This window comes from Lithobates pipiens, unplaced genomic scaffold (assembly GCF_037356315.1).
Source record: "Lithobates pipiens isolate NorthernLeopardFrog02 unplaced genomic scaffold, aLitPip1_a1.2 Scaffold_23, whole genome shotgun sequence".
NCBI classification, from domain to species: Eukaryota; Metazoa; Chordata; class Amphibia; order Anura; family Ranidae; genus Lithobates; species Lithobates pipiens.
In genome coordinates, this window is record NW_027507785.1 from 31,524,806 (window position 1) to 31,536,574 (window position 11,769).

The window sequence follows — 11,769 nt, forward strand, 5'->3', positions numbered from 1 at the left end:
ATCCCTGTGTGTCGTCCATCCCTGTGTGTGTCCATGCATCCGTGTGTGTGTGTGTCCATGCATCCGTGTGTGTGTGTGTGTGTCCATGCATCCGTGTGTGTGTGTGTGTGTCCATGCATCCGTGTGTGTGTGTGTCCATCCATCCCTGTGTGTGTGCATGCATCCGTGTGTGTGTGTGTGTGTGTGTGTCCATGCATCCGTGTGTGTCCATCCATCCCTGTGTGTGCATGCATCCGTGTGTGTGTGTGTGTGTCCATGCATCCGTGTGTGTCCATCCATCCCTGTGTGTGCATGCATCCGTGTGTGTGTGTGTGTGTGTGTGTGTCCGTGCAGCCTACCTGTGTCCAGCCTGCCTGTGTCCGTCCAGCCTGTGTCCGTCCGGCCTGTGTCCGTCCGGCCTGTGTCCGTCCGGCCTGCGTCCCGTCCCGGCCTGCGTCCCGTCCCGGCCTGCGTCCCGGCCCGTCCCGCAGCTCTTCGTCGGTGGCCATTCTAGGATTCAAAAGCCGCGCCTCCGTCGGTGATAGGCGGAACACTCAATTTCCCACTGACTGCTGGGAAATTGAGTGTTCCGCCTATCGGATGTCCGTGATAGGCGGAACACTCAATTTCCCAGCAGTCAGTGGTCCGCCTATCATGGACGTCCGCTCATCCTCATACTACGGACGAGGATGAGAGGACGTCCGTGATAGGCGGAACACAGACTGCTGGGAAATTCAGTGTTCCGCCTATCACAGGCGAAGGCGGAGACGGAGGCGCGGCCTTTGAATCCTAGAATGGCCGCTGTCTGTCTGCTCGACACGCTGATCGGGCAGACAGACAGCGATGACTCGAGTATAAGCCGAGGGGGGCACTTTCAGCCTCAAAAAAGAGGCTGAAAATCTCGGCTTATACTCGAGTATATACGGTATTTGTCACATTTAAATGACTCGGATCATCAATCAAATACAAAATGCAGATTTTAAATGATGGTTTCATTTATTAAGGCAAAAAAGCTTTCCAAACCTGATTGACTTTATGTGAAACCTAATTGCTGGTTGTGCCACCCTTGGCGGCAACAACTGCAATCAAGCGTTTGCGATAACTGCCAATGAGTCTTTCACATTGCTGTAGAGCAATTTTGGCCCACTCTTCTTTGCAGAATTGTTTTAATGCAGCCACGTTTGAAAGGTTTTTCAGCATGAACGGCCTGTGTAAGGTCATGATAAAACATCTCAATTGGATTTTAAGTCTGGGCTTTGACTAGGCCACTCCAAAACCTAAATGTTGCTTTGTTTGAACCATTTGGAGAGGGGGACTTGCTATTGTGTTTTGGATCATTGTCCTGCTGCATAACCCAAGTGCGCTTGAGGTCACGAACTGATGGCCGGACATTCTCCTTTTAGGATTTTCAGATAGAGCTCAGAATTTATGGTTCCATCAGTTATGGTAAGTCGTCCAGGTCCTGAAGCTGCAAAGCAGCCCCAGACCATCACACTACCTCCACCATATCTGAATGTTAGTATGATGTTCTTGATATGAAATGCTGTATTCGTTTTATGGCAGATGTAATGGGACGCACATCTTCCAAAAAGTAAATTTCTCGAATCGCCTTTCAGGACAACCCCAGAGAGTGTAGCTCCACCTTCTTCTCAGGAAACACATGCCCACTTTAAAAACTCCCCCTCTTCCACCATGGATTCTGTTATTGTGTTTCCTCCATGGTGGAAGCATGTGCCTGGAACCAGGGAAGCTACACTCTCTCCGGGGGAGAGCAGGCTTACCAGTGGTGGTGTTGGTGCTGTTTGTGGCCTCCCAGCAGCTCCTCCAGGGGTGAGGGGTGTCCTGGTGCTCCTGGTCCCGCCATCTCAGGGGAGCGAGGACCCTCAGAAGGCCAGCGTCGTGAGCCTGGAGGCCGCTGGTTAGCGCAGGGAGGGCTCTGTTGCTGGCGTGGGTCGCTGCAGGTCAGCGGCATATCCCCATTCTCGGATCCAGGTCCCGGCCGGCGATAGCGTAGTTTCCGGCGACGCAGGGCATTCTGAGGGGGGTGTGGCACCGTGGTTCCAAGCGCCTGGAACGCAGTGACTAGGGGGCGGGTCAGGTGAATGGTGGAATCTGAACGTACGGAGCTGTCCTACTCGGTGGAATGGATGAGTGCAAGACAGCGATGGCGGAGGCAGGCGCCCCCAGCACCGGTCCAGCCCAGGTAGGTGAGGTGCAGCGGTGCCTTCTTGCTACCCTAATGGACTGTTCTTTGCGCTTTTTGTATGTTCCTCCCTATCGGGGGGCCTGTCTCTGCAGGGTCAGAGGTGACTTCTCTCAGACCCTGCAGCATGGTTCAGGGGTCTCGCTGGCGGCCTGTTGGTGGTGGGTCTCTGCACTGGCTTGGTGGTAGTTTGTTTACAGTTAATCACTTAGTGAGTTAAACTGTATGTCATTTCAGGAAAAATCACTAGGAAAGTCTAAGCCAAGCCAGAGGAAATGTCCTTCTTGCAAGAACCCCCTTAGAGACTCATGGCAGAAGGCGATGTGCAGAGTTTGTATCAAGGAGTTGGTGGAGGAGGAAACATCCCAACAGTATAAGGAGTTATTTTCCTCGGTCAAACTCGCTGAGTTCGGTCAGGTCCATCCTGATACAAAAACCCATCCGGGCAGGCTGAGCCTCAGAACCTACCGCCTAGTCCCAAGGCATCATCTTCTAGACCAGTAGAGACCAAGGACTCTGGCAATGAAGGGGGAAGTACTCTTGTCTCCCCCAGGGACTCTGAAGAGGAGGAAGAAGATGGCAGGGCCTCTCGGTACAAGCTATCACTAGAGGAGGTAGATGACATTTTAAGGGCAATCTACACGACTCTGGAAATTCAAGAGGAAAAAGTACAGCTGTTGGTCCATGACAAGATGTACCAGGGGATGGACGAAACTAGACGTAGAGTTTTTCCAGTCCACAGGGTCCTCTCGGATTCAGTTAAAAAAGAATGGAAGGACCCAGAAAGAGCCCCTTTCTTCTCCAAATCCCTCAAGAGGAGGTTTCCTTTTGAGGACAAGGACTCGGAGGTATAGAACAAGAGGCCTCGAGTTGATGCAGCCTTTTCGCAGGTCTCTAGACGAACGGACTTGGCTTTCAAGGATATGGGAATCTTAAAAGATCCGATGAACAAAAAAGTTGACTCCATCCTCAAAAAAGCCTGGGATGCAGCGTCAGTTAGTCTGAAACTGGCCATGGCCGCTACAGTGGTGGCCAGGAGCCTGGAGTGCTGGGTGGAGAAATTAAAAAGTCATGTAGAAGCGGGTACGTCTTGCAAAGATCTCTTGGAATCTTTCCCTCTAATCTTGAACGCTGTCAAATATATGGCGGACGCATCAGCAGAGTCTGTTAAGCTAGCTGCCAGGTCTTCGGCTCTAGTAAATTCAGCCAGGAGGGCAATCTGGCTGAAAATATGGTCAGGGGACACAGCCTCTAAGGTCAAGCTTTGTAGCGGGGGGAGACTGTCAGCTTTTCACGAACAGTGGGACTCAGTAGCTCCAAGTCGGTTCGTGAAAAGCGTTATCGCTCAGGGGTACAGACTGGAATTCTCAGAGCCGCCCCCGAACAGGTTCTATGTAACGGCCCTACCAAGGGACCAGGAGAAGGCCTCTGCAATGATGTTCCTATTGCAGGAACTAATACAGCAAAAGGTCTTGATCCGAGTTCCAGAAAGTCAGCAAGGCAGGGGTTTCTACTCCCATATTTTTCTGGTGAGGAAACCTTCAGGGAAATACCGTTTGATCTTGAACCTAAAAGTTCTGAATAGGTCAATACGGTACAAACATTTCAGGATGGATACGATTTTTTTCCATCACAAAGTTATTGACCCCGGATTGTTTCATGGCATCCCTGGATTTAAGGGATGCCAATCTCCATGTACCCATTCACCAGGCGTCCCAGCAGTTTTTACGCCTGGCAGTGGATATAGGGAGTTCGGTATGGAACCTCCGATTCAGGGCTCTGCCATTCGGACTCTCGTCCTCCCCCAGAGTCTTTACAAAGATTATGGCGTAGGCTTTGGAGCCCCTGAAGCTAAAGGGGATTTCAGTCGTCCCTTATATGGACGACCTTTTATTTTTTGCGGACTCCAGGGAGCAGGTCTTAGTGAATCTTCAGGCATCCCAGTCTCACCTCAAAAGTCTGAGGTGGCTTCTGAACCTGGAGAAGTCAAATCTGGTTCCCTCACAGTAGATGAGGTTTCTGGGTTATTCCATAGACTTTGTTCTCCAGAAAGTGTTCTTGCCGTTAGAAAAACAGGAAAAGATTCAGTTAGCAGTAAAGCAAGTACAGAGCAACCAGACAGTGTCGGTCAGGTCAGCCATGGCAGTTCTGGGCCTGCTTACGGCAGCAATCCCAGCCATTCAGTGGGCCAGGTTACAATCCAGACCCCTTCAGAGCAACTTTTTGTTCAACTGGTCCCATCAGGATCCCCTAGAGAAACAGATAAGGATCTCTACAAAGTGTCTGAGGACAGACGCAAGCGCCTGGGGCTGGGGGGCTCACCTGGACGGTCAAACATCTCAGGGGGTCTGGTCCAAGGGGGAAGCTCAAAGATCTTCCAACTGGAGAAAGCTGAAGGCGATTTTTTTTTGGGGGTTTGCTGGCCTTTTAGCAGGTATTGAGGGGTCATCACGTTCAAGTTTTGTCAGACAACACAACCGCGGTAACCTATATAATTAAGCACGGGGGAACCAGGAGCAGAGGTCTGATGGAGTTAGCCAATCTCTTTTTTTGGCCTGGGCAGAACAGAATACGGCTTCACTGTTGGCAGTGCATCTGAAAGGTTCTCAGAACTTGTTGGCAGATCTCCTAAGCAGGCGGAAGTTGATAGAAGCAGAGTGGAGTCTGAATCAAGAGGTTTTCCTGATGATTTCAGAGGCCTGGGGGTTTCCCCAAATAGACCTTTTTGCCAGTCATCAAAATTCAAAAGTAAGCCGATTCTTTTCTCTCCACAGAGGGAACGAAGCGGTAGGGCTGGATGCGTTTGCCCACCCTTAGCACTACCAGCTGTGCTATGCTCCCCCCCCCCCCCCCCCCCCGTCTCTCTGATTCCACTGGTTCTGAAAAAATTCAGAGAGGAAAAGACAGATCTAATTCTAGTCACTCCATTTTGGCCACAAAGACCTTGGTTCGTGGTGCTTCGGAATCTAGCCACGAAACCCCCATGGAAGTTACCGGTCAGAAAAGACTCAAGGGGCAGTAAACCATCCAGAGGTGGAGTTTCTGCAACTAACCGCCTGGTTTCTGAGGAGGACCTATTGAAAGCAAAGGGACTCTCGGACAAGGTGGTAAAAACCATGCTATCCAGCAGGAAAGCAGTCACACAGGCGATTTACATGAAGGTCTGGAAGAAATTTAACTCCCGGTGTTTGTCCAGAGACCTCAAAGTCAAGAGCACGGTGTCCGTTCTGGAGTTTCTCCATGAAGGAATGGAGAAGGGTCTAGCAGCCAGTACTCTGAAGACTCAGGTGGCGGCCTTATCAGTTTTCTTTGAAAAGACTTTGTCGAAAGAAACTTTAATTTCTATATTTTTTTAGGGCTCTCACTCGAAGTAGACCGGTAGCCCTTAAAGTCTTTCCCAGTTGGGATTTGTCTACTGTTTTGCAGGGTCTCTCGGGAGCCCCGTTTTGAACCCTTACGAGAAGCTTCATTACAGAAGGTGGTTCTTAAAACGATCTTTCTAGTGGCCATCACCTCGGCTAGGAGGATCAGCGAGCTGCAAGCCTTGGCGGTTACGGAACCTTTCCTAAAGGTATTTGCGGACAGGGTTGTTCTTCAGACAGACCCAGCATTTCTACCTAAAGTATCCTCAGTCTTTCATCGGACTCAGGAGATAGTGTTAAAATAAAAAAATGTAGCGCTAAACAAAAATTAAACTTCAAAACCTGAGAGAGAATTTTGAGTGAAAATAAGTAACCTATACTCAAAAAAGAGACAGCTATTGCACTAATTATAAGACAAGTGCAAAGACCAAAATGTGCAAAGTATAATCCCTAGTGTTATATGAATACAACAGTGCATAGACACTATAATAACAGTGGGGTCACATGACGTGAATCCTGAGAATTGAACTATTAACAGTTCATCAATCTGTACAAAAGTCCACTTATATGGAGAGAGGGTGACCAATCTTCTCAAATAGACTTTGAATCAAGGTACCAGGAAGACACATAGTTACATAGTTACATAGTTAGTCAGGTTGAAAAAAGACACAAGTCCATCCAGTTCAACCTTAAAAACAAATAAATAAAATAAAAAATAATCATACAATCCAGATACCCAATTTTATGCCCACAATTGATCCAGAGGAAGGCGGAAAAAAAAAACCCAGCAGAGCATGCTCCAATTTGCTACAGCAGGGGAAAAAAATTCCTTCCTGATCCCCCAATAGGCGATCGGATTTTCCCTGGATCAACTTTACCTATGTTAGTACCTAGTTATATTATGTACCATCAGGAAAGTATCCAAGCCTTTCTTAAAGCAGTCTACTGAACTGGCCAGAACCACCTCTGGCGGGAGTCTATTCCACATTTTCACAGCTCTAACTGTGAAGAAACCTTTCCGTACTTGAAGATGAAATCTCTTTTCCTCTAGACGTAAAGAGTGCCCCCGTGTCCTCTGGGTTGACCGTACAGAGAACAACTCAACACCAAGTTCACTATATGGACCCCTAATGTATTTGAACATGTTGATCATATCCCCCCTTAATCTCCTCTTCTCAAGAGTGAATAAATTTAGTTCCTCTAATCTCTCCTCATAGCTGAGTTCCTCCATGCCTCTTATCAGTTTGGTTGCCCTTCTCTGCACTTTCTCCAGTTCCCCGATATCCTTTTTGAGAACTGGTGCCCAAAACTGAACGGCATATTCCAGGTGAGGTCTTACTAATGATTTGAACAGGGGCAAAATTATATCTCTTTCTCTGGAGTCCATACCTCTCTTAATACAAGAAAGGACTTTGCTCGCTTTGCAAACAGCAGCTTGGCATTGCATATGATACCTCTCTGGACCCCACCAACCTGAACAACTTAAGACCTATCTCATTGCTCCCATTCACCTCTAAGCTTCTAGAACGCTTAGTCTACAACCGCCTTAGCTCCTACCTCAGTGAAAATAACCTTCTTGACCCATTACAGTCTGGCTTTCGCTCTCAGCACTCCACGGAAACTGCCTTACTAAAACTCACTAACGATCTACTAACTGCTAAAACCAACAGCCAGTACTCCATACTCCTACTACTTGACCTCTCTGCTGCCTTTGATACTGTTGACCACCCACTCCTCCTCAATAAACTACATTCCCTTGGCCTCCGAGATTCTGCGCTTTCCTGGTTCTCTGCCTATCTATCACAGCGCTCCTTCAGTGTCACCTACAACTCTGTATCCTCCTCTCCATTGCCCCTTTCTGTGGGGGTCCCCCAAGGCTCTGTTCTTGGACCCCTTCTCTTCTCTATCTATACCTCCTCCCTTGGTCACCTGATAACCGCCCACGGCTTCCAATACCACTTATACGCCGATGACACCCAAATCTATCTGTCTACTCCTCACCTCACTCCTTCAGTCTCCTCTCGCATTACTAACCTGCTAACTGACATATCAGCATGGATGTCACACCATTTCCTTAAACTAAACCTCTCTAAAACTGAGCTATTAATAATCCCCCCTGCACATGCCCCCCTCCATGACTTTTCCATCAAAATCAACAATGCAACCATCAGGCCCTCCCCTCACGCCAGGGTACTAGGTGTAATCCTAGACTCTGACTTGTCATTTCAGCCCCAAGTCCTATCGTTGTCAAAAGTTTGTAGATTTCACCTCCGTAACATCTCTAAAATTCGTCCCTTTTTAACAATTAAAACTACCAAGATCCTCATTCACTCCCTTGTTATATCTCGCCTTGACTATTGCAACTCCCTTCTCATTGGCCTGCCTCTCCATAGGCTATCTCCTCTTCAGTCTATCATGAATGCTGCTGCCAGACTTATCCACCTTACCAACCGCTCAGTGTCTGCCAACCCTCTCCTCCAATCCCTACACTGGCTCCCAATCACCCAGCGAATTAAATTCAAAATACTAACCACCACATACAAAGCCATTCACAACTCTGCCCCGAGCTACATCACCAATCTTGTCTCCAAATATCACCCAAACCGTCCTCTCCGTTCTTCTCAAAACCTCCTACTCTCAAGCTCTCTCGTCTCCTCCTCCCACACTCGTCTCCAGGATTTCTCCAGAGCCTCTCCAATCCTCTGGAACTCGCTACCTCCACCGGTCCGGCTATCCCCTACTCTTGCTACCTTCAGACAATCCCTGAAAACTCATCTATTCAGGGAAGCCTATCACGTCTCAAACTAATCTCCTACCACTTCCATAAACTCATTCCCAACAGTTATAACCTTCTGTACCACCTGCCCCACCCTTTTAGATTGTAAGCTCTTCTGAGCAGGGTCCTCTTAATCCTTTTGTATTGTAACTGTATTGTCTCCCTTTTATATTGTAAAGCGCTGCGTAAATTGCTGGCGCTATATAAATCCTGAATAATAATAATAATAATAATACAGAGAACAACTCAACACCAAGTTCACTATATGGACCCCTAATGTATTTGAACATGTTGATCATATCCCCCCTTAATCTCCTCTTCTCAAGAGTGAATAAATTTAGTTCCTCTAATCTCTCCTCATAGCTGAGTTCCTCCATGCCTCTTATCAGTTTGGTTGCCCTTCTCTGCACTTTCTCCAGTTCCCCGATATCCTTTTTGAGAACTGGTGCCCAAAACTGAACGGCATATTCCAGGTGAGGTCTTACTAATGATTTGAACAGGGGCAAAATTATATCTCTTTCTCTGGAGTCCATACCTCTCTTAATACAAGAAAGGACTTTGCTCGCTTTGCAAACAGCAGCTTGGCATTGCATGTTGTTATTGAGCCTATGGTCTACCAAACCACACCACGACACTCTATTAGTCTGTAGAAATATCTGTGGATGCAACAATCTAAAGATATAAGATGGATACGCTTACCAAAACAGTTGGACCTGCATGCCGTACGACAATGGGTCTAAAGAGCTTGTAATCCCAAAGGATTGTACTCCAGCCTCTGGAAAGGATGGGTCACGATATGGAATCCTCTTAAGGGCGTCCTCGATCCCAATTGAAGATAGATGGACCAGATGATTACCAACCAGTTATTCCCATACTCGAGGGTGATGGTACCTCAGGGAACCAATATATCCCACTTCCAATTCAAGGGTTCATGCAGGTAGCATATAACAGAAAAAAGAGGGCTCCGGATGGTGTAGGTAAAAAAAAAAATACAAATTATACAAATATAAAAAGTGATCACAAAAAAAACAAATGAACAAAGCAATATGGGGTGCAAGTAATGCAGCATTACTTGCAACCCATATTGCTTTGTTCTTAGTTAATTTGTTTTTTTTTTGTGATCACTTTTTATATTTGTAGGAGCGTGATTCTAACTGTATGGGGGCGTGGCTGTGTGTGACACCACACTGATCGCTGTTCCCGATGACAGGGAGTAGACGATCAGTGTCCTGTCACTAGGCAGAACGGGGAGATGCTGTTTACATCGGCATCTCCCCGTTCTTGAGCTCCGTGACACGATCACGGGTATCTCTGCAGCGATCGAGTCCGCAGGACCCACGTCCGCAGAGCTCTCAGCAGGCACACGGCGGGCAATTCAAAGTAACGTACAGGGCATGGAGTTCACCAGAGCTTTACAGGTTGCCACTGGAGTCCTCTTCCACTCCTCCATGATGACATCATGGAACTGGTGGATGTTAGAGACCTTGCGCTCCTCTACCTTTCGTTTGAGGATGCCCCACAGATGATCAAGTGAAAATGTCCAAATTGGGTCATATATTCACCAGAAGTGAGTGCCGCTCTTCAGCCGCTTGCAAAAGTCTCTTCCTCCTTCTGTGCATGCGATGCAAAACCCCCATTCATCCCTATTCATTCACTACTGGGTTGCATCACAGGCAGCCTTTCTATAGGAATAAACAGAATTTTCCGCACATGTGCACGGAGGTGCAGGACCAGCCAAGAAAGTTTTTTTTATGGATGGTTCCAGGAGACTGCACAATGGGGATCAGGCAGCAGTGTGGACAGACATGTATAGGACATTAGGTGGAGGAGCTGGGGCAAGGGGATAACTTAAATGAGAAGTACAATATACAAAAATAGGCCTGTAGAAGAAGCAGTAGACTCCGAACGCGTAGCCTGTTGGTTCTCTCCAGAACTTCCTCCCTTGCTCCTCCCCCTGGTTCTGCTTCCTGTGACATCATAGTTACATAGTAAGGTTGAATAAAGACACCAAGTCCATCCAGTTCAACCGGAGTGAGAGTCTACAATTGTCCCTATCCCTGTACATCACGTGTGTTCCACCTGCGTTCCATGTCAGACCTGGCTGTCTTCCTGGTGGCCACAGGAAAAGTCTGCACATCTTGTCTCCCACAACCACCTCCCTGTGGATTAGGATGGACCAGCCACTGGACTGCACCTTGTGCTCACAGCACAGATGGGCCTGATTTTATTCACCTTCCTGTAAGTGCATTTATTGCTGTGTCATTAAAATCTTGACTTATTGCACTTAGGTAGCGCTTCCTTTTTGTTCCCTTGACTAAATGAGAAGTACAGCCAGAGCTGTTTTGGCAGTTCATTCTCCACTCCTGTGACCCGTTTTCAGCAGACAGCGGGCTGACGCCCACTGTCGGCTGGCATCACAGAGCTGGTCCAGGCTTAGGCAAGATCATGACAATTACTGGATCGGTCTGATCAGCTGCTTTCCTGGCCATTGGTGGCAAGGTAAACAAAGAGGCGGAACTTGAAGTCGCAAGCTACTCGTCGCTCCCGGTTTCCGGGGGGGGGGGGGGTTGCAGAGAGAGAGAAATAACGTCAGTTCTTCGCTCTGTTCAGGGCAGCAATCTCTGCCGGCCACATCGCTCCCCAGCTGTGCGATGAGAAGGTAGAGCCTTGAAAAAGCGGCTCCGGGAGGGTGGTGGGACCCCCTTTCACTGCCCACAGCAGTTATCAAGTGGCTAATTAGTAACTCTGATCACTTCTGTCTTGCAGGGAATTGTAAAGCTCAATACCAGGATGATGCCTGTAGGTGCAGCCATCCATCTTAGTATAACTACTGAAACCTGAGGACTTCCTACCAGTGGAAAGTGGCTAAGGCTGAACTCCAGGCTCCTCTACTGAAATGGCTTACTCTGATTTCACTGCACACTGTCCTCCTCCTTTCCTGGCTTGAGAACACCCAGCATCATGTAGCACTTTCTTCCTCAGCCCGACTGTCCGTGGCCCAACTCTTTTACGCCTTGGATTTTAAGTGGAATTCCGATCAAGTAATAAATGAGCCTAAACCTGCTCCCACCCCCATTCTAAACCCGTTTTAACTACCCTGCAAAGGAAAGATGTCTATACTTGCATGATCTGAGACTGCCCTGGTCCTGGTGCCGGCTTCAGTGTAGAGGAGGGACAGCCAACAACGGACGCTCCATAGTAAGTCTATAAGTGACATCATCACCCAGGCTCTGCAGCCATTCACACAGATTCACGCTGCTCAAAGGTGAGTCGTCTCCGGCATGATCTCCTCAGTGCAGGGTGCACACCAGTGTTGTGATAACGCATTTCACACACAAACTGTGCTTTATCAAAGCTCTACAGGCATTGTTGGTGATCTCTCCTCTACACTGGAGAGATCACATGACTGGGTACTTAGAATAGGCTTAGAATGGAGGGAGGGAGCAGGT

At 48.1% G+C, this 11,769-nt stretch overlaps 1 protein-coding gene across 2 annotated transcripts in view; it reads left to right on the plus strand.

Moving 5' to 3' along the window:
• The window catches only part of DDIAS (DNA damage induced apoptosis suppressor), a 37,604-nt gene that overhangs the window by 12,625 nt on the left and 13,210 nt on the right, over positions 1–11,769 (plus strand). The gene's annotated exons all lie outside the window — the stretch shown is intronic.